Source organism: Schistocerca cancellata, chromosome 4, assembly GCF_023864275.1.
Source record: "Schistocerca cancellata isolate TAMUIC-IGC-003103 chromosome 4, iqSchCanc2.1, whole genome shotgun sequence".
Classification (NCBI taxonomy): domain Eukaryota; kingdom Metazoa; phylum Arthropoda; class Insecta; order Orthoptera; family Acrididae; genus Schistocerca; species Schistocerca cancellata.
The window spans coordinates 215,380,723-215,404,954 of NC_064629.1; the positions used below are offsets into that span (position 1 = coordinate 215,380,723).

At 36.9% G+C, this 24,232-nt stretch overlaps 1 protein-coding gene across 1 annotated transcript in view; it reads right to left on the reverse strand.

Annotated features, from left to right (window-relative positions):
• Window positions 1–13,886: 13,886 nt before the first annotated feature.
• Window positions 13,887–24,232, reverse strand: part of LOC126184975 (uncharacterized) — a 62,949-nt gene continuing 52,603 nt past the window's right edge. The window contains exon 2 of the mRNA XM_049927674.1: window positions 13,887–14,257. The gene's annotated coding sequence lies outside the window, so the exon portion shown is untranslated. The remainder of the gene's footprint in view (window positions 14,258–24,232) is intronic.

Sequence of the window (24,232 nt, forward strand, 5' to 3'; positions counted from 1 at the left end):
ATGCAGATCATATTCCTATTATGGTATTGTGACAAATATTTTATATAATTATTCCATTCTTTTCTTCACAATTTCTTTGGTCATCAACATGTAAAGTGTACAATGATTGATATATGACACACATTTAACTCTGAAATACTTAAACATATTTTGCCAATTTCTGGGATTTATTTAAGAGATTCTGTATAAATTACATGCAAGTAAAGCTGCCATAAATTACGTGTAATGTACAAGTAAAACACACACTTTGAAAGTTCACATGAAATATGTTGTATGCTTTGCTTGCACCTACCATTTATGAACAATTTTGTATTAAAACACACCAAGAATGACACAGATATGTTTCTGTCATCAGGAGTCTAGAAAAATGTTTGCATCTGCAAATAAAATACTAATTTTTACTTTGAAACACTGTTATTGCAGCACAAGTGCAGCTTAACAATGATCTTCATTAAATGAACCAACTGAACAACTAGAGGCAAGAACAAAACTTACAGTTTGAATGATTTAACAGAAAAAAAAACAAGAACAAAAGCAAATATAAATTCATTAATCACTCCTCAGCAATTGTACTGCAGAGTGGCTGCAAAATGACAGAAACAACAGAACAATTATTAGATGTAATTCAAAATGTGGTTGGCATAGACATCTACAACAGAAGAGAGCAATAGTGAAATTTTTGGCCGAACGTGTAACACATGGTGGGCCACTATCATTGGTTAGGAAGGGCAAGGGCGGGAATACTTCACTTACTAACTAATGATGATGGCCCACCAATGGTAGCCACAAGAATTTTACCCAATAATCCCAAGTCTCCTTTTTATAAGAGGACATGGCACTGGTCTACAACAGTGTTCAATCAACAGTGGACACCACAACATCCTGCAGCAGAGGGGTCAAAACTACTATCATTTAGAAGAAAATATGATGTGGTCTAACCACCCAGAAGATTTTAGTTCCAGTGACAACAGCCACAAGAGCCAGCATACATACATTTTAACCACAGAGATTCTTTTATGTATAAATACTGATAAACCCATTACTGGGTAAAATCCTCTTAATCTATCATCCTTACTTATTGATATTAAAATATATAGTGATAACATAAATATATACACATATACTTTTCTCTAGAATATTTCACTTCCATTAGTCTGTATAAAATGCAGATGATTAAATGTGTGATAATCTAGAACACATTACAATAGTTAAGATACCTAATTTGAAAGTACACATTAAAATACACTGCAGTCCTTACATGATATACATCTTCAAAAATAATTTAGAGTTCAAAAGAATTGAGCATAATGACCACAAATGTGCTGTTTTCATTATATACATCTCTCTTTCCAATGTTTTCATGGATATCACACTTTATTTTTTTTTATTTGGCATGACAAGCTTTGGCTTATTACACAAAACTAATGTTCTACTTCTCCTTTTACTCTCAGGAATGAGAGAAAGAGCAATGAAAGCATTTATGCATTCCAAGTATGCACAACACGGTAAAGACTCTTCTCTATGTGAAATGTCTGAAAGACTAGAGACAAAATAGTACCCACATAGTAGATTTTTTTCAGTAGGTGAGTATTATAGGAAACACAGCCACAAACTGCACACCAATGTCCATCTCTCTGATTTATCTTCAAACAGTCTCCACCCTCTGAGTACAGAAGGTGAGAAACAAGACAACAGTGTGTCTAAATTATTTTCAGTTCCAATAAGGCTCTATCAAAATAACAATATTTAAATATGAACAATAACAGAGATAGATGGGCACTTACAATTTTCCAGTTATAAAAATGCTATAAACTCTAGTTAGAGAAAAATGACGTATTATTTTATCATCATCACTGCCTTAAGGCTTCCACAATGGTTCCTGTTAAATGTAATACGATACCTGTCAGAATTACACAATTACAGTCTCCAATTAAAGCTATGAAATATTTATGACCACAAATCTGAGGTCTATTATAACCAATGATTGCATATTCTCTCACATTTTCCAGTAACAACAATCAGTTGGTCATCACAGAGTATAATTTTTGGTATGCAGATACCATCCTGCATCTCTTTTCTCTAGCTCTTAATATTGAGTTTTCCAACAACAAAAGTCCAAAAGTTCCCTAAAATGTAAATTATGTTTTGTTCCAGAATAGCTCTGAAATAAAACATCTACTACTGTCATTTATGTAAATAGCTGAAAGACAGACTATTGTCCTATGTTGTCCTTTAGATTCAATAAAATACAGCATAAATGCTACCGCATTTCAGTGCTATTGCTTGTGCTTCAAATGTTTGACTCGGTATATCTGGTGTCCAAAAAAAAAAAAATTTGAACACAAAATGGACACAGGTCTTCAGTCACGCAGTCAGTCTGTTTCATATCCCATGTATCATTTTCATGATAAATCATAACAATGTGGAATGAGTTACTTTATACTCACAAATTATTTTGTAAGTAAGGCTACATGCTGATCATTTAGAATGTCTTTTTTTTTGCTTTCTTCTCTTTTTAGGGCAATAAAATGATGACTGAAATGAAATCCCATCTGAGTGCAGCACCTGTTACTACAATTGGGAGCTGGAGATATACTAGACACATAGACACGGGCTACAACTGAATAGGAGAGGGAAAAAGAGGTTAGCTGAGCTTCTTGCAGATAATATACTGGAGCCACCACCACAAAAAGCAACATCCCTGTGGTTACTGGTGTCACGGACTTATCTTTTTTAGATTAGGATCAGGAGTCAGGCACCCTGTTTTGAAAGAAGTCAAAATAACAGACGAGCACAAAATTTTGAAGAATGCACAGAGAAGTAAATTTAGCTTATTTCCTCAACATATTAGAGAATTGAGAAATAAAGTAAAAGAGCTTCTTGGGTGGAAAATTTACAGAGCTCTGAAAAGATAGACATCCTGCATCTATCTGAGCATGAAATATGCACAGGGTTAGGTAAGTTACATACAAAAGATTACACTGTAGCAATTTATTCAAGCAGAACTAATATGGGAGAAGCAGGAGTTGTTACATATATTAAGACAGAACACATATTCAAGCACATTGAGACAAGTATATTTTGAAGAGATCAACACACAGAAGTTTGTGTTTGTGAATTAATACTGAAAAATAGTTCACTTTTAATTCTTGAATAATACTGAAAAATAGTTCAATTTTAATTCTAACTGCATATAGATCCTCACTGGAAAATTTTGAAATGTTTAAGATAAATCACGATTCTTTACAATGCTACCTGTCAGACAGCAGTAAGCTGTTAACAGCTTGGTGTGACATCAATGTAGATTTTCTAAAGGATTCTGATAGAAAAAGTGATCTGAAACCTCGTGTGGATTTACAATTTGATCTCTGTTATTACATTTCCAACATGGGTAGATAAAGGCAGTAGGACCCTAATTGATAATGCTTTCTCAGTGAAGCTCAAAGCAAAAAAATAACTGTTTAACCAGTAACAAATGCTCTCTCTGATCATGATGCTCAGTTAGTGAGGATAAATAACGTAGTGCCTCACAGTATGGATATTGCTCAGTAGAAATCAGTTAGAATAATTAAGGACTCCAGGGCAATTTTTTAAGTACATGGGATGAAGTTTAATCTATACCAACATAAGTTCATATCATTATGTGAAAATAGTTTTCAAACATAAGCTAATCAGAAAGGACATTCAAAAGCCATGGATCACTACAGGGATTAAGTATTTTGGAAAGGAAAAGGGAAATGTATCTGCTGGCAAGAACAAGTAGAGACCCTGCAGTAGCTGTACAATACAAATACTACTCAAAATTAATAAGAAATTTTACTAAGAAATCACGGAACATGCACATAATGTCATAAATCAGTCATTTCGATGACGACTTACTTCTATATGGAATGTAGTGAAACGAGAGACACGACACCAAGCCACAGAACAGGATAACATCACTACTGAACTGAATGGAATGGCTATAAATGATGAGTCACAGCTAGAAAATATATTTAATAATCATTTCTTAAATATAGCAGAAAGTATAGAGACAAACAGTTCAGTCGTATGAATGTATCACCAACTTCTCCTACTGAAATTAAGAAAATTTTATATGCTCTCAAGAATATAAGCTCCTCTGGTTTTGATGGTGTTTGCAATAGAATACTAAAGATTTGTTTCCATACAATAAAGCTGGTCTTATCTGAAATATATGCTGCATCACTAACTCAAGGAATTTTTCCAGAGAGGCTGAAATGTGCCATAGTCAAACCCCACTTTAAGAAAGGTAATATGAGAGATGTCAATAACTACTGACCTGTTTCATTGCCCACATAATTTTTCCAAAATTTTTGAATTCATGTATTCTAGAATAGTATCTCACCTGAGCAGCAATAATATCCTCAACAAATCACCATTTGGCTATCAGAAGAGTTGCTCTACCAAGAACTCCATTTAAATGTTCAGTCATCAAATTTTACAAACATTAAACAGTAAAACAGTGGTGGCTGCTACTTTCTGCAACCTATCTATGGAATTTGACTGTGTGAATCACAGTATTCTCCTAGAGAGAATCAGAGAGAACCAATTTATGATTTATTTTATTTTAAAATTGCATCATAAAGAATACATACTAATGTCCAGAATTCATACAGATGGATGGAAGAGTGAGGGGGGGCAGGGGGCAGGACGGGTGGATAGGGAGGTGAGTAGGAGGGAAGGAAGGGCATGGTGGGGTGATGGGGGTGGAGGAATGGGGGACTGTAGGGAAGGGGAGCAGAAGAAAGTGAGGGGGCACAAGTAAGGGGGGGGGGGGCAGGGGCAGAAGGAAGGGGAGGAAAAAGAAGGGGGGGGGGGGAGAAATAATGGGGAGTAAAAGGAAGAGGGAGGAGAATAAGGAAGGGGGCACCAAAGGGAAGGGAGCTGTGGAAGAAAAAGGGGGGGGGGATGCAGCAGAAATGGGGAGCAGTAGTAAGGACAGAGAGGAGGTGCTATCTATATAGCTGTTACGTTTCCTAATAAAAAGATTCCACCTCCCTCCCTCCTCACCACCTACTTCCTTCCTTCCACTCCCCCCCCCCCCCCCCACCAACCCTCTAGTCCCCCATTCCTACAGACCCTCCCACCTAACCTGCCCTGCCTCCTTCCTACTCACCTCTCCCCCACATCACCATCTCCCTCTTCCATCCATCTCTCTGAATTCGAGGCTTTTATTATGCATACTTTATTATGCAGTTAACCCTCAAGTGGGCGAGCCTGTGTGTAAAGTGCGCCAGCCATAAATAACATTGTCCTTTACTGTTCAACTGCTAGTCTGTATATATTCCTTTGTTATTGTTTCAGTTAACACTGCGATAAGTTGTGTCATATGTCCAAGAGAGCAGCACAGGCATGCGACTTCTCATGGTTAACAGCTTCAGAAATTGTACTTAATATGTACAACTCACATGATGGTCTATACTTTGCTTGTACTGCTTGCTAGTGTGTGCATTTTTTACCAATTTGCAAGCACTTACTTTTCGGTACGAGTTTCATTCTTGTTGCTACCTGATTTTTCTTTGTCATATATCTTACTTATGAATTATGTATTGCCTTTTATTGCCATTGTTTCCTGAAGATGATGTATCAAAAAGTGTCACAATAAATAAATCCATCTGCGACCAAGACATATCTCAGAATTTATTACAAGTGAAGGTTGAATGGTCACGTACCTAAACTGATGATGAATTTTTCAGTCAAATGGAAAAAATTTCTTCCAGTTAAAAATACAACAAGCAGCTATACTGATGATTATATAAGGGTCAGTCAAAAGAAAACTGAACACCCACAACAACGGGACCATGAAATTGCTACATTCAAAAGTAATCACAAGACACTTTAAGACATTTATCCCACTGGGAGACAAAATTATCAACACCTGTTTCATTCACTGACAGAACCACAATCACACTCATGCTTACACTTCCTCATCCAACTGAAACTAGCACCCACACATACTTTTTCTGGTCACCAAAGATGTGAAAATCACACAGTGAAAGACCACAGCTGTACGGAGGACGTAACAGAGTTTCCCAACCAAATTGATGAACCTCTTCCTATTGGCAGTGTGGGGGGCGGGAGTTATCATGCAACAGGGTAATTCCATCTGAGTGCATTCCGACGGCCCAAGGCCCAATGGCAAAGCCAACAATGGAAACATCCCATATTTCCCCTGCCAAAGAAATCTCCTCTGCCAATCAAGCTCCTCTAGCTTGGAACCACAATCAATGCACAGCACTATGACGAAACTTTGCAGAAAATGTGATGTGCCATAGTCAAAATGCCAAGGAATGTTGTTAGACTAAATCATCCTGGTGCATGATAACCCCACATTGCCAATCGGTTAAAGGCTGCGCCTCAGCAGTTTGATTGCGAAACACTGCAACATTCTCTGTACAGCCTGAATCTTTCATCATGTTGTCTTCACATCAATGGTGGTTGATGAAAGACATGCATGTCGGTTTCAGCTGAACGAGAAAATGCAAGAATGGGTGCAGTTGTGGATCTGTCAGTGGTCAACCACATTCTATGAAACAGGAATTGACTGTCTCATCTCCCAGTGGGATAAATGTCTTAACATGTATGGTGACTGCTTTTGAATGGAACCATTCTATGGTTTTGTTGTGGTGGGTGTTGCTTTACATTTGACTGCCCCTCATAAAAGAATTAATGATGAAGGACATACGCAGAATAGACCATGAACACTTTCCCACTCGCAATCATAATGCTCCAGATTGACATCTACCATTTTGTTACAACCCAATAATTTACAGCCAGACAACGTGATGACCTGTGTTCTGGAACCATATGATCTGCCTGCAGAGTACGCACTATACATTAGTGTAAAATATTTGCTGAACATATCATGAGTACAGATTTCAAAAATGTGAAAATCACTTGGTGAAAGGCCTTGGCTGTATGGAGGACATTGCAGTGTTTCCCATCCAAGCTGCTGAACTGTAACCTCATCCTGTGGGCAGTGCGGGGGAGGGAGTTATCATGCAACAGGATGATTCCGTCTGAGTGCATTCCGAAATCCCGAGGGCCAATGGCAAAGCTAACAATCGAAACATCCCATATCTCCCCTGCCAAAGAAATCCCCTCTGCTGATCGAGTTCCTCTAGCAGGGAACCACAATCGATGTGCAGCACTATAAGGAAACTTTGCAGAAAATGTGATGTGCCATAGACGAAATGCCCAGGAATGCTGTTAGACTAAATCATCCTGGTGCGCGATAACCACACACTGCCGATCGGTTAAAGGCTACACCTGAACAGTTTGATTGGAAAACACTGCAACATCCTTCGTACAGCCCGAGTCTTTCATCGTATTGTTTTTACATCAATGGGGGCTGAAGAAAGACATGCTTGCATGTCAGTTTCAGCTGAAAGAGAAAGAGCAAGAATGCATGCAGTTGTGGATCTGCCAGTGACCGATCACATTTTACAAAACAGGAGTTTATGGTCTCATCTCCCAGTGGGATAAATGTCTTAACATGTGTGGTGACTGCTTCTGAATGGAACCATTCCATGGTTTTGTTGTGGTGGGTGTTTGCTTTTCATTTGACTGCCTTTCATGAAAAATTGATGAAGGAGGTACCCAGCATAGACTAGGAACACTCTCCCACTCACAACCATAATGCTTCAAATTGACATCTACCATCTTGTTACAATCCAGTGATTTACAGCCAGACAATTTCAAAAATGAAGAGGTTTGTATAAAAGGTGGAAATATTTAAGGTGGAAATATTTCTATCCCACATGCTTTTTCATGAAATTGTGGCAATAGCTGAATGAGGAAGATAGTGATAAAAATTGCCACGATGAAGACTGTTGCCATAAGGATACCACTGATTTTAGTGATCAAATGTCTGATCTACAGTGAAGAATAAAGTGTCAATATTGAAGAAGAGTATAATTGCCAAGACAAGTTTTAAAAGTACAGTTAGTACAAATGAATCACACAATGCTGTTTCTTTTCTAATCATTGACACAAAAAACCTCAAAGTTGAATTAGTATCACACCAAATCAATAGTTGCTCCAGACCTTACAATTTCCAGTTTTTTCTGGTGCTGCCTCAATAATAGACGAGATACCTGTTATACCCATGCATGAGAAGTCAAGTCCCAATATTGTTAATCACAATGATATTAGAAAGATTGACTCGGGGCTTGGATGGAGAAGCAGGCATATTGCTGTTTTGTTATCCCAGGGTGTTGGTTAATATGTATGGTTTGTGGTCAGCCAACTTGAAAGGGAAGGTTAGTTTTTAACAAACCACTGACATCGAGGTCATTAGAGATGGAGCACAAGTGTGGATTAAGGAAGAATAATGAAGAAAATTGGTCATACCCTTGCAAAGGAGCAATCCAGGCATTTGCCTTAAGCAATTTAGGGAAATCTCAGAAGACTTAAATCAGGATGGCCAGAGGGGGATTTGAAATGTCATCCCTCTGAATGCGAGTCCAGTGTGCTAACCACTGCACCACCTCATTCGGTAGTTGACATGAGAAACAATTTACCTGTATGTTTGTTTGAGAGGGTACTGTCAGATACACCAGATGTGATGTGTTTTGACAGTTGCTGTTAATACTGCCCAGGTATCTTATTAAAAGGCTAACAGAGCATGATACATGGAAATACACATATGGATGTAGGAGAAGTATGACACTGAGCCATAATAATAAGTGTGACAGAGAGCACCAGGTGAGAGAAAGAAGGAATGAGAGACCAGAAAGCAATCTCTACATTATCACTTGGGGCCAATGAAAGCAGGAGGTATTAACATTATGTCATCAAGCATCAACAGAGATCAGAGCTCCTCTCCCACCCCCCTCCCTCACCCCAACCCCCCACACCACCTCAGGACATGGGAAAAACAGGAGGAATCAGATAGGAAAGAATATCAAATTGTGAGGATAGTGGCACTGAGGGGCCAGTGGTCAGTCTCAATAAGTGAGAGAGAGAAAATAACTTTGAACTTTTACTTTTGTAGTCTGACATTTATCCATCATTTCACACAGAACTGATTACATGCATTTTGAAACAGAAGCTATTGCTGTGGAAATATAAATACTTCGGTGCTCTAAACGGAAAGCTCATTTTGCTGTTTTTCAGTTTTCCACCGTGCGAAGAGTGTGAATCTGAAGCAGCATAAAACAGAAACAGACAATAAAAGTTTTTATTTAAAAACAGTCTAGGATCGCATGTAAGTTGTTAAACACTGCAGTGTTTATTGTCACTACATAGAGGGCTGTTCCTCGCCGCTCTCTCCAGCTGTCATCATGGAGCTTTAATAGTCTCATGATCGTACCACAATTGAAACCGGTCACCTGATCAACAAATTTTAAAATTTTAACAATTTACATGCAATCCTAGACTGTTTTTATTTAAAAACTTTTAATTTAATGATCACTGTTTCCCAGGAACAATGTCCCAAATTATGCTTATAATTGGCTGTTGTTCACAGAAAGTTTCAGTTGATACAAGAGAACTTTCAGCTTTGCAGCTTTTAATCACTGCCTATTGTGATAATGTTTACATGCTTTTCCCTTAACCAAATATCTTACGAAGCAGCAGTTGACTGTAATCCAGTGGTAAACCTCACAGATATATACGAACAGAAGATATCGATATTCTAGGCATTATCTCATAATACTGGGTCATAATTTGAGGGGGGAAGGAGGGGGGATGTACAGCAATGATCAACAGCCTTTCTTTTAATGGACAGCCAAAGAATAGAGTTGAATGGTATATACAGCCACAATTACAAAAAGTCAAAGTAGATGAAGAGTGCTCATCAAAGCTGCACTGGTGTCTTGTGCAGTTTTCTAGTGTTTTGTGCATGTTGAGTGAATCAAAGGTATGAGCAGCAGAGCAAAAAGGAAAACAAAATGTTAAACCTAAGCTCAGGGAGCAAAAGCACAGACATGTGCAAAATTTGATTCTAGAGTTTCTGAGAAATATAGAAGAAAAGACACAACAGGCTATACGAACAAAAGGATGAAAACCTGATTGAAAGAAAGCACAGAAGTAGTTCATTAAATTACTCACACAAAGCCAATAAGCAGCACAGGGAAAGCTAGAAAACGAGAGGTTGAAAGGATACAATTTATTTTAAAAGCTGAAGGCAAACTCAAGAAAGACCAGTTTTTTAAGAGGGAAAATGAGAGGAAAAGTTTGTATGTGAAAAAGAGAAGAAACAGCAGAAGCTCAGCAAATTTTTGCAGGATGGCAAGGAATAATGAGGGGAAATAAAATTATCTTAAAATGCAGGTGAGATCTGAAGAACAAGAAGGATGGAAGGTAATAAGAAAGGAAGATCAGTGTTTAGCATACTGTCAACAACAAAATAATAAGACACAGATATTTGGAGGGTCTAAAGACACAATGGACTAAGAGGAAACAAATCAAAAACAATTCAGAAGTTACAAAGTGCGAAAGAGACATCATACGAACTGAGTCTCCCCATGGTTCAACCTGGCTCAAGAATGGAAGACCACTGCCAGTAAAATGTCAAATGATTTTTTTAATTGTGCACAAAAAAAAAAAAAAAAAAAAAAAAAAAAAAAAAAAAAAAAAAAATTAAATTAAAAATAAAAGTAAGTTACAGTCTGATCATAACTAATGACCTCTTCTACAAGACAAGATGTAATCTGTGTGTGATACAACTACTCAACACAATACATGGCTCTTCAGAATAATTAAATAACGTAAAAACTTATTTCATATGCAACATTTTAAGAGCAACTAGAGACCTCTTTTTCAAACATAATATTCAAAATTATGGAAATCCCATATATCAAACATAATTCAGTTTCTAATCATACTGATTTCAAGTATGGTAACCACAAACCACAACTACATGCATGTATAGCTTCTGAGAACTATGATGATTATGTAATACAATACTTTAAATCAGATTTTCTGAAGATCTGTTCACATGAGAGAACTGTGCAAAATTCTAGTGCATAGTGCATCCGATGGATAAACATTTACAGCTAAATGTCTAGTCCTCAACTGACCTGTAACAGTATCTTTTTTATTTATATTTTACAAAAATAACAAGGTGAAAATCCTGGGAATCTTACTCCACAGCCACACAGTATCCAGAAATACATTTTGTACTACAATATCAATAGGAAATAATTACACTACTGCCCACTAGCAGAGCAATCACAGCCATTGGTTTGTCACAATGCTAGTATACTTTTCATTTGACACAACATGAGTACCTTTTCAATTACACACACAAAGGACAACAGTAACAATTGTAACAATTACAGCCTTTTAAATTATTTTTCACAAATTAAAAAAGAACAAGCACTAATAAACTACAAAGTAGTAATCATTCTTTACACATAAATCTTTGAAAATTTTTAGGCAGACTAACAGACAAAGAAAACATCCTATTTCATAATGAAAACAAGTTAACAAAACCTAAACAATTATGTTTTGTCAGTAAGTTCGAGTAACGATACAACAGAATACTTAAGGATAAATAATTTCAGTCATTTCAACAGTTAATAAATCCTGCTAAAAATGCTTAAAATGAGAAGAAACATGAATATCAGTATATGTGTTTCTTGTCTTGAGTTTTTAAGAAAAAACAGATGTAGTAGACATCAGTTTATGTACAGAAACTGGGCAAGCAACATTCAGAAGCAAGCATCCGTGCCAGTAGTAGAATGACAGGAACAGTTCTTTGTGATGAATCACCAAAAAAGTCATTCAATTTAATAAAAGAGCTTGTTTCTCTCAACAGTGCTCAAAATCAAGATGATATATCTGATTAGTGAAAAAGTGTGGAGGAGTTACAACTGTTCCAAGCAGCAGATGGAAAATGAGAAAGAAAAGAAGTGGCTGATATGAATGAGGAGGAATGCAATCATAACATGAGGGGACAGTGGGGGCGGGGGGGGGGGGGGGGGAGCTAGAGAGGGAAGGGGGGGAAGGGGGGAGGGGAGGGAGAAGGGTGTGGCAAGTGACTCCATAATCAGTATGCTCACTGATATGCACAAACAGATATAACACTCATTATAACACCATGTAAAAAGGAAAAAAAGAACAATAATAATCAGATTAATAGCTTTTGAGAATATTTGCTTTAAGAAATTATTAACTGAAACTGTACTTATTTGCTTTTGGGAAGTTAGCTGCAAAATAGAAACACAGTGTCAGCACTATGCGAAATCCCCTGTAGTTGATTCAAAATGTCTAATCATTGCACTACTTACCGCCAGAGGTAGAACACATTAGTTTTTAGGATACCACTGGAGTCACAACAAATTATCAATATATGGCACAGCATACATCTAAATTGGGAAATTATTATTTTGATTAATATTGTTTAGTGATAGCTTTTTAATGTAAATTGTTATCATTTACCATAAATTCTGTCATCCACTCAGTCTGACACAAGACAATTTTTCTAGTCTTCAGCTTCGTGGCTGCTTAAATTCCATAACATTAAGCAACTGAAGTGGCATTCATGGACACTGATGTATATTATATTGTTGTGTTCATCAAATTGTTATAATTACATTCAAAATTAGTACAACATGTCTAGATTATATTCTGGTGCCAGTAAATTTCTGCTTGCTTTGTTTCCTGAGTTTGATGCTATATTGTCACCTTTTACAGTGAAAATTAATACTATCTTCAGTTCTCTGAATAGTCAATTCTGAATTATGTCAACATTGCAATAATCTTTGGAGTTTTTCCATATTAACTTAAAAAATTATGCCTTGTAGTCAGTATATTCTCCAATAGAAAATTAATGCTTTGAAATAATATTCCATAACTCATTTTACATCTTGTGCAAAATATTTAGTACCACTGTTACTTAACAGATATACTTTATCTTAACAAAATTCAAAAAGTTCACAAACTTGTATAAGTAAAATCACACAGAAAGATCACTGTGGTCCCTATTACACTTAATCTTTCAAAGTGTATTCAAGTTTACTGATACTGTACTATACAATTGTTTCTAATACACTATTTTATACATAGGGCAACCACAGCCAAAATATTCCATGATTTGAATAAATAAGATCACTGCAATTGTTAGAATTCTTTATTGGAAGACAGACAGATAGCAGTTATTTGGCACTGCCAACAGCAACGCTTCCTCCCCAGGCTGTCTACAGTGGAGGTAGGGGATGGCCTTAGTTCCCAATACATTTTTTCATAAATGCACACATATTTGTGAGTCAGAAGTTTTAAATACTTGGACATAAATGTCGGGGATGGCTCTATCTGGTTTAAATAGAAACTTTAATCTCTTGACTTGAAGCACCTGAAGATACAAATTTAATTTGCTAAACTGAAAATGTTCTCGAACAAAGAATTCTAACAGTTGCAGGGGTCTTGTTTATTGAAATCATGGAATATTTTTTCTAACTATGAATGTTAGGGAAATTAGTAAACTGATCTGGTAATCACACCATCGATCTGAGCAGCACATGTGTGCAATTCTTTGGTTGAGGTAAACACTCAAACAGTACCACATTTTTGTCAAAAATACATATTTAAAAAGCTGAACAATAAAGCAAATGTTTCCTACAAGTTGATATATTTCAGTCTGGATTTGGAAGTCAACACTACATATGGGATTGAAATTTTTTAATCTTTAAAATTAGCAACAAAAATATGAACTGGGAATGGGAGGACAATAAGTTCTGAAATTGCTCAAACATGAGTAGAAGGCGATGTGCATAAGGAACATGAAAACCAATATTTTTTTTTCTTTTTAGATACAAGCATTAACTAATGGAGAAAAGTTTGTTTTACAAATATTCAGTGGGGTGGGGGGGGGGTGGGGGGGGGGGGGGGAAGAAAAAAAAAAGAAGAAAAAAAACTTTCATACTGTCACTGTGAGCTAAGCAGAGGACTGACAATGTATACTTACTTCTGTATCTTATATTTATTCATGTAGAAGTAAACCTAGAAGACTATGAAACTTTGAGTACCCTTTCAACATCTGTTCTTCTTTTTCATCAGACACATCACATTGTTGATTCAAACACATGGTGATATAATGCAGCCTCCTGTTAGGTACTTAACGGGTTGAAATATCTCTGTATCCCCAAAGTTCTCTCTCTTTCTTTCTTTATTAGAAACACATTGATGATAGGCCACTCAATAGTAATGCAGAATTTCCAATACTAGTTTCGGGTGCATTAATTTGATAGAAAATGAAACAAAGATTCTTGTTGTGCCAGCAGTGAGAAACCTGAAACAAGAAATACTGTAAGATAATAAAAAGAGACAAATGAAAACAATGTAATAAAGATTTTATGTGTCAAAGATAGACCTTACACAATAAATGAACAATGTGTATGACAATTTCTGTCTTTAATAAATTCAATTATTTTTATGTATTCATTTAACTGAAATATTTTTATGATGTCAGTAAATTAAATTATCTTTATGTAGTAGTAGTAGTAGTAGTAGTAGTTGGCTCTGAGCACTATAGGACTTAGTAGTAGTAGTAGTAGTAGTAGTAGTAGTAGTAGTAGTAGTAGCAGTAGTAGCAGCAGCAGCAGCAGCAGTTGTAGTAATAGTTCATTCAGAAATACCAATATGATTGTATAATTTGAGAAAACCAATAAAGGTAAATTAATATAAAATCAAAATTTTAAGCTTAATTTTAATCTTCACAATACCTACTCCAATCAAAACATAAACTGACATATAGCAGGCTCCAGCAGATTCAGACCCGACCAAAGGATAACAATACTAGATTTCATAACTCGAGGTTTCTTCATACACCAAAGGAAAGAAATGGACGACAGGATACAAGACAGTCGAGTATTATGGAGGAAATAATCTGGGGCCATGGGTCATGGGAGAGACAGTGAAATGTAAGAAATAGAAGCTACACAGTGAAACATCACAAGTTAGAAAGCCTCTCCTTCACTCCAATAAAACACAACATGGAGTGTTTAGAAGAGCATGCAATTTACCTGATTCATTTATCCATTTTCTGTTTCATTTACAAAAAGCATATGGGAGAAGTGATTGGTTGCGTGTATTCATGTACGCAGTCGACATGTCAGAAATACAAGAAACACGAGCAAACTAGAAGTAGAACCAAGACAAATATTTGAAGCAACGGCAAGAAAAGAAGTAAGAAACAATGTGCTAAGAAACAGCAACAAAAACAGAGCATACACTAGAGAAGGTGCTCTGCTATATGGAGAATATGAAACTTTCTAACAGATTGAAACTGTGTGCCAGATCAAGATTTGATCCCAGAACTTTGCCTGGATATCCAGACCTGGACAGCTGAGTCAGTAAGAGCATTATCCACAGAGGGGAGGTTCCAGATTCAAGTAGCGGTCCAGCACACAATTTTAATCTCTCTCAAAATTTCAAAACAGCACTCACTCCCCTGCTGGATGAGACATTTGCACTGGAGTTCTCTATATTCATTCCACTGTGTATTCCAGTACAGAATTTCCAACATCATATTGACTCCATGTCTGTTTAGCCCAAATATGTAATTACTTGGTTTATATGTTGGATCATCCCTAAAATTCTGAATGTGTAAGTTCCTGAATCTTCTAGGTAGGGCATTTTCACTGAGTGGGTCAATTTGATTAGCTAAGATCAATTCTCACAGTGACGCAATCAATAGTCAGAGAGTTTCAAATAATTATTTCACAGATGGAAGTCAGACAGGCATAGCCTAGTGATCATTTGATTAGACAGAAAAAAGTAGACAGATGGACTCAATAAACTGCAAATCAGGTTTGTGACATTAGTGTTGTAACATGTAGAAAAGATGACAGTTCGCATACATTTACAGGTGTAAGAATCAATAACTTTTATTCACTAGTGACCATTCACATTAAACAGGCTTTGTCAATGGTACAGTACACGCATTTCATTTCAATGAGCATATCAGAAAACTTAAAACTAAGGTCAATACTGTGCATGTCATAGAAATCTTTTTTACAGCAAAATCAGTTGTCTGGCAGATAGTTTCATTGTTTTATTTTTGTATTTTTCAATAGCATTGATCCGTCACAGAGAGGTAACACATTAGACATTCCAAGGATGTAATTGGTGATTTTAGTTATACGGACATTAGTTATAGTCTAAGCCATATTTCTGTAACATTTCATCTCCTACTGCTAGACACATCTTCAGAGGTTATAAAGTCTTTGTTGGTTGATTTGTAAACTAAAACAAGCTCAGTGAGGCAATCTGTTTATATGTAAGAACACAATGGTCAGGTTATGACATTATTTGATCACTACCTAAGCATGCAGAGTCATGCCAGCATGTGTTATGGAGCTCGTACTGCTGAAGAGTTGGTGCTGTTCATTTTATTTAGCACTTTGGCGCTCAACTTGCCTAATTTCAGTCCTCCTTTTCTGTTAAAGGTGTTTTTTTAACTTCTATGGTGTACATACAGCCTGGCATAGCATGCTTTTAATTGTTCTGAGGATACTCGATTCATCCGAATTCCAGTTTGTATTTGCTGATACTTTTCCTTGGTTCTGGCACCATGTTGGTGAATTTCTTTTCTGGCAATGACTTGTGTAATGTTGTTCCTGACATTGAGAACAGAAACACAAATATACAGTGTCACAATTGTAGTAAAAAGAGAACAACAGGGATCTACAGGACTAGCCTTACATACTGTATGGACACACTTTTTTGGGATCTAAACCTTTAAGCTGAGATCCCAGTAAAGTTACCCTACTGTGTCTTCATTATTCAGAGACTGTATATGACTTCAAATATAATCCTCCAATAATTTCCTCTCTCTTTTCTGTATGAAGGAACCTCAATTCAACTAGTTAGTACTGAAGTTAGTTTTTTTTTTTTATGTGTGTTAGTCATCCATCGACTGATAAGTTCTTTTACTTTTATTTAACTGCTGTTATATTTTGGAATTTCCTTTCTTACTTCACAATTTAAAAAGAGGCTGCCAAAATAGTAATTAAAATCAGTCACTCCTGAGCATTGCACTAAGAGCATACAAAGTCACAATTCCAATGACAAACTTTAATTATTTTTTAGTAGCTATAGATTTTTTATTTTCATTACACAATGGTCTGCATGATCAGTGCTATTCACTGAACTGAAATGTGATGGAGGGATAATATCTGATATCCACCCTCAAACTTTACGAAGGAAATTATTCGAAACAATTGGCATACTAACAACAGTTCCATGATACTTTTCCTCTCTTATGAAGTTTGTTATGAATAACCACTCATAATTTTAAAATAATAATAGCATTTATAAATAAAATATTAAGAACAATAATGGCCTCCATTACCTACAACTTACCCTTAACCTTGTACAGAATGGATGAAAGTATACAGACATAAAAATATTTTACCATGTCCCTCGTGAATTAAATATACTGGTAGACTATGAATATGAGAATTAAATATACTGGTAGACTATGAATATGAGAATTAAATATACTGGTAGACTACGAATACAGTTTTAAAAACAAACCGAAAACTTTTCTGTTTAAAAACGCTGTCTACATCCTGGACAATTTCCTGAATCTGTGTATGGATAGGTTGTATTTATGAAGTAACATTACAGATTAAGAGTAAAGTAAAAGTCTAATTATGTACATAGTTAGCTTGCAGCCATATTTTCACTGAGAAAATGTATAATATTGGTAAAGTTACTGGCATAATTGCTAGTTGTCGCAAATGTCATTAACAGAATATCTGTATAACTAAACAGTTTCAAAATCTGGTATTTCCTAACACAGCAGAATTTCCATTCAAAAAGTTTCTCTGCTGCTGGTGATTGTGGGTTTACAGAGACTAAACATCCACGGTCATCAATCTCTTACCCATCCCACAGGATAGAATCAGTGTACCCCACCTGTTTGTGTCTTGAGTAAATTCTATGTCCAAGTGTGAGAAAGTTTTCTAAATGTTTGTGTAGGATGTATCTGATGCTAAACATGTGTACCAGGCCAATATTCACCAATTTGGATGTGGGAATCTGCATAAAAACCACAACCAGTGTGGCCGGCGGGGTATTGCGAGGCGGCGTGTGTCCCTGTGTATTGGCAGGGGTGCTTTTAACTTGCACAGCTATCTGGGCAGGAACCTGATATGTTGACATTATTAATTTGTAGATAGTTAAATCTATAAAGATTAGTTTGTGATTAACCAATATCCTTTAACCCTAGATCACCAGCTTATCATTTTGATGATGCACGATTGCTTAATCAGTTATGTTTTTCACATCACACTGCTATACTTCATTGTAGCTTCCTAGCTTTTGAAATGGTTGATTATCGAGTATTCACTGTTGAAACTCACTGGTTTGATTTCACAGTACTAAGTGCTATGTCATAAATTTTATGAGAATTTGTATCTACATATCCAGAATTACATGCGGTAACTTAAAGAACCAGAACTATTTCTAGCAATAACATTGGTTCAGTACATATATAAAACAGTATAATGAGCATAATGTGTGCTGTCAAGCATTTGAATTTTTATTTTATTTTGGATGAGTATTCTGCATGGAGATGACCAAAATTTCACAGGAAATCATGAAAATTCTTGGAAAAAAAATAGATGAAAGTGGATTTGACAGTGATTCTAGTTTGAACAAAGAAATTAGAGTCTGATGAAATGGTAATGCCCCATTCAGATCGCGAAGATATTCCAGGGCCAAATACTGACATGAGTCGAAGCAGTCCTGAAGACAGTCTTGCGCTTGGGCAATGTGGACAGAAATGAAAATGGCTTGAATCTGAAAATTCTAATGAATCCACATCTGAAAGTAAAGAAGATCATACAATTTCCTCACCATCAAGGAACACAAATACCGTGTTGGGGAGGGGGGTGGGGGGTAATAACAATTACCGTTGGTCCGTAATATCTACCAGTTGTTCAAGTTGTCACACACCAAACAGAGATGTTATCCTCCTCATTCAGGCACCCATTCAACGAGCTAAGGCAGTGAAGACACCTCTGGAGACATTTTCTTTCTTTCTCATGTATCAGATGATTAACGCTATAGTGGCATGTACTAATGGAAAGAAACTGATAGGAGGAAATCAAGAAATAAAACATTGACACACACAAAACCAAACCTGCCTAGCAGAGATAAAGGCCCTTCTTAGAATCTTTGTAATAGCAGCAGCTTAAAAAAACAGGCATCTGTCTGTAAGAGAAATGTTCAATACAGATTAAGTTGGTTCTCTATACAAAGCCACAACGAGTTCTGAAAGGTTTGAATTCTTAGTCTCATGTCTGAAATTTGATAACAAATTTGTCAAGCTACAAGAGAAAACTATTATTTCATACTAATAAATTTGAGAACAGTTTACTCAAAACAGAAAGACCTGTTATAAACCGGACCCATTTGTTACTGTAGACGAGCAACTGTTGTGTTTTCATGCACAATGTCCTTTCCACTTTTACATCCTAAACAAACAAAATAGATATGCGATGAAAATAGTCATGACCTGTGACACAAAAACAAAGTACATGGTCGACACATCTCCTTACCTAGGAAAATGCAGAGAGACAATTGGAATGCCTCTTGGGGAATTTTATGTAAAGTAAATGACCAAGACTCTTCGAGTGTCAAATAGAAACATCATGGTAGACAATTGGTTTCCCTCACTGAAACTGGCAGGTGATCTTTCAAAAGATAAACACTGGTGGGCACTATTCACTCCAACAAACCTGAAATACCCTGAGCTACTGTCCACGAAAAACAGAAACATAGGTACATCTATGTTTCGCTTTGACAAAGAAAAAACCCCTGATTTCATACACAGCACAATCAAATAAAATGGTTGCTCCGCTGTAAACTGTTTATGACCAGCCCACTGTCAATGGCATCAGTACGAAACCACACATAATAGAGGATTACAATGCTACCAAATTAGGAGTAACATGCTGGACCAGATGTGCAGCACCTATTCATGTAGCTGGAAAACCAGAAGACAGCCACTAAGTGTATTTTATGGCATGATAAATATTGGGTGTGTGATGTGTGATGCTTGGGGTATCGATACCTACAATAACCAGCAGCAGAGAACCAACAGATTGCCAAGAAAAGACTTTTTATACACTTGGGTGAAGAATTCGCTAAATTCTGGATGACGAAGAGGCTAGAAAATCCCAGCCTACAAACACACTTTTGAGTAGCCATACAAGATGTCCTAAACTAAAGCGTCACAATCACAAAGGCGAGAACAACATACCACTGGCAAGAGAACTCTTTGTCACATCTGCCCTTCTAAAAAAGAATGAGACTCATACATTGCAGAGAATGTCTTAACACTTACTGCAAAGAACACTGAACAGATCTGTGCACAAACTGATGTAAATGAAGAAATGTGAACTGTAAAAGAACAAGAAATTACTTAAAGATGCGATTTTGTTTTGAGTTATAGCATTTTATTGCATTTTCAATTTCCTGTAGTGTGTTTCTATGAACATCATAAAAAGAACTAAAATTTATGAGGATTTGTGTTAGGTGTTATTGGAATAGGCTTTGTGATGTAGGGTTAATCATAATTCTCTCAGTTTGTTTCAGAAGTCTGATCTAAGGTTCCAGGAAGATCATTGAAATTAGTTGAAGTTACAGATTTTCTTTATAGTTGCAGAAATATGACAACAGGGGTCTAGTACATGTTTGTACACTGATAACAGAGCCTTTTGTGCAATTACACACCCACCAAAGCTGCATAAAACAGTCACCTAAGACACGCATAGAAGCATAGCTCATTTAGAGAACAGTTACATTAGGAATTTAATAACAATGGTTAAAATTTATCATTTGCAATTATACCTAAAGATAATTTCTAGAATGTGTTAGCTATTCAGTTTTCCATTCAACAAATCTTGAGAAGCAACCATCACCATTGGTTGGCAAATTGGAGATGGTATAGAATTGAGCAATACTGTCAACAAAAAATGAACACTGCAGAGGTGTCTTATCATTGACAACCAAACATTAACGAAAATCACAGACATCAACACTTAAAACAGACCTTTGAGAAGCACCATTTGCTTGTTTGAATATTTTATATTGAGTGTTTCCAACCTGATACACAAAAATCATCTTGCACAGACACCTACAAGGTTTTGTCTTCAAAACGAGCATGTTGTATTGTCATCTCTACATGTGTAACGTTGTCAAGGGTTGAAATTTATGTCCTGAGCTCAAATTTGAAGTAGCCAGTTTCCTATATTCCAACTGACTATGTGTTCTACACTCATTCTTACACGTTAGTGAATGCAGTACTACAACAGTTATTAGATAATACACTGGCACTCACTTGGTTCAGGAGGAGTACCACAACTTCCATCACCCAGAAGTCTGGGAAGCCTTAAATAGGTTACCTTCCAGCTCTATATTAGGTATTTTATCATGCTCTAATAGATGATACCATTTTCTACATAAACTTGCCCACTTAGTTGTCACATGGAGAAAATGTAGTCATACTGTTTGATACTGTTGGATGTGAAGTCCCAACTAACCCTCTGCACTGGTGTGCAGTGGCGCTAGACAGATTAAGACTGTTGTTTGCAGTGGCAAGGACTAGATGGATATAGTTTGCCATAGTTACCACACACTGTTTGCAGACACCCTCACTTCAAAACAGAACTTACTGATCACTTGTCATTCTTGCCAGAAATTCTCCTTATGGTTTCTCATATGTCTGAGGAGGCACTGGAATGATTTATTGAGTACAAAAAACCGTGCAATGAATTATTCTTGCTCTCTCCAAATGTTCTTTATGCCTTAAACATTATTACTTGGATGCACGGTGGTTTTCTGCAATTGATAGGCATCTGAACCATTAAAGTGCTGTATTCTTCACCCAAATTGCAGAGCAACATCAGACATAGTACAGCTGTCATGGTGACTTCAGGACTTTAGGATGGGATGGGTGCATCATGATTGTCAAATCTGCTGTGATGAGCTCAATAGTTTCCTATTGAGACCTGCATATTCTCTTGGGTGGGTCCAAATGGGAAGTAGTCACTGCTTTGTTTCATGAACTGCTTTAGCTAATGTGTGGCTTTAAATTGGAAAGTAATCATTTAAAAGTTACCAATTCTTTTACACTGAGAAGTGAATGAGGGGAGTACAATAGAGTGGGGTTTTAAGGGCACAGAATGACCCATCAAAGTGTTGATGGTATGTTACCATTTGTAATAAGAAGGTGTAGTTCTTACAACATGAAGCTCTTAATAACAACTCAGTCCTTGTGGCTAGTATATGGATTAAAATCCCTTAGAAGTAGTAACAATATGGGGAGTTATGATGTATGATCTTTGAAAGGATCACTGTCAAGAGCTTCCTGAGGTGGCGAATAAATATTAACCAATGCGGCATTAAATGTCATTTATTTATTTATTTATTTATTGGTCCAAGAATCAGTTTCGTACATTGTTTGTACATGTGATATAGGACAGTGGTAAACCTAGTTAGTTTACAATATAGTAGTCATTTTGACTACATTGTTGACATAATAAAATTGCATAACAATGTAGGTTGGTGTACTACATTGCTTCTACGTGTGACAATAGCAGTTATTAAGTGAGATGACATGATAAGCACAATGTGAACTATATTATGTATTGACAATTAGTGAAATTTGGTAAATGAGGTTTACTTATTATGAAGTTCCATAAGCTCAGACAAAGACTAGAAGCAGTGGTCAAGCAAGAACTGTTTTAACTTTATTTAATGTTGGTATGCATTTTAGGTAAGAAGGCATATGGTTATACAGGTTGTTACAAAAAGGTATGGCCAAACTTTCATGAAACATTCCTCACACACAAAGAAAGAAAATATGTTATGTGGACATGTGTCCGGAAATGCTTACTTTCCATGTTAGAGCTCATTTTATTACTTCTCTTCAAATCACATTAATCATGGAATGGAAACACACAGCAACAGAACGTACCAGCGTGACTTCAAACACTTTGTTACAGGAAATGTTCAAAATGTCCTCTGTTAGCGAGGATACATGCATCCACCCTCCGTCGCATGGACTCCCTGATGCGCTGATGCAGCCCTGGAGAATGGCGTATTGTATCAAAGCCGTCCACAATACGAGCACGAAGAGTCTCTACATTTGCTACCGGGGTTGCATAGACAAGAGCTTTCAAATGCCCCCATAAATGAAAGTCAAGAGGGTTGAGGTCAGGAGAGCGTGGAGGCCATGGAATTGGTCCACCGCTACCAATCCATCGGTCACCGAATCTGTTGTTGAGAAGCGTACGAACACTTCGACTGAAATGTGCAGGAGCTCCATCGTGCATGAACCACATGTTGTGTCGTACTTGTAAAGGCACATGTTCTAGCAGCACAGGTAGAGTATCCCGTATGAAATCATGATAACGTGCTCCATTGAGCGTAGGTGGAAGAACATGGGGCCCAATCAAGGCATCACTAACAACGCCTGCCTAAACGTTCACAGAAAATCTGTGTTAATGACGTGATTGCACAATTGCGTGCGGATTCTCGTTATCCCACACATGTTGATTGTGAAAATTTACAATTTGATCACGTTGGAATGAAGCCTCATCCGTAAAGAGAACATTTGCACTGAAATGAGGATTGACACATTGTTGGATGAACCATTCGCAGAAGTGTACCCGTGGATGCCAATGACTTGCTGATAGTGCCTGCACACGCTGTACATGGTACGGAAACAACTGGTTCTCCCGTAGCACTCTCCATACAGTGACGTGGTCAACATTACCTTGTACAGCAGCAACTTCTCTGACGCTGACATTAGGGTTATCGTCAACTGCACGAAGAATTGCCTCGTCCATTGCAGGTGTCCTCGTCGTTCTAGGTCTTCCCCAGTCGCGAGTCATAGGCTGGAATGTTCCGTGCTCCCTAAGATGCCGATCAATTGCTTCGAATGTCTTCCTGTTGGGACACCTTCATTCTGGAAATCTGTCTCAATACAAACGTACTGCGCCACGGCTATCGCCCCATGCTAATCCATACATCAAATGGGCATCTGCCAACTCCGCATTTGTAAACATTGCACTGACTGCAAAACCACGTTTGTGATGAACACTAACCTGTTGATGCTACGTACTGATGTGCTTGATGCTAGTACTGTAGAGCAATGAGTCGCATGTCAACACAAGCACCGAAGTCAACATTACCTTCCTTCAATTGGCCAACTGGCGGTGAATTGAGGAAGTACAGTACATACTGACGA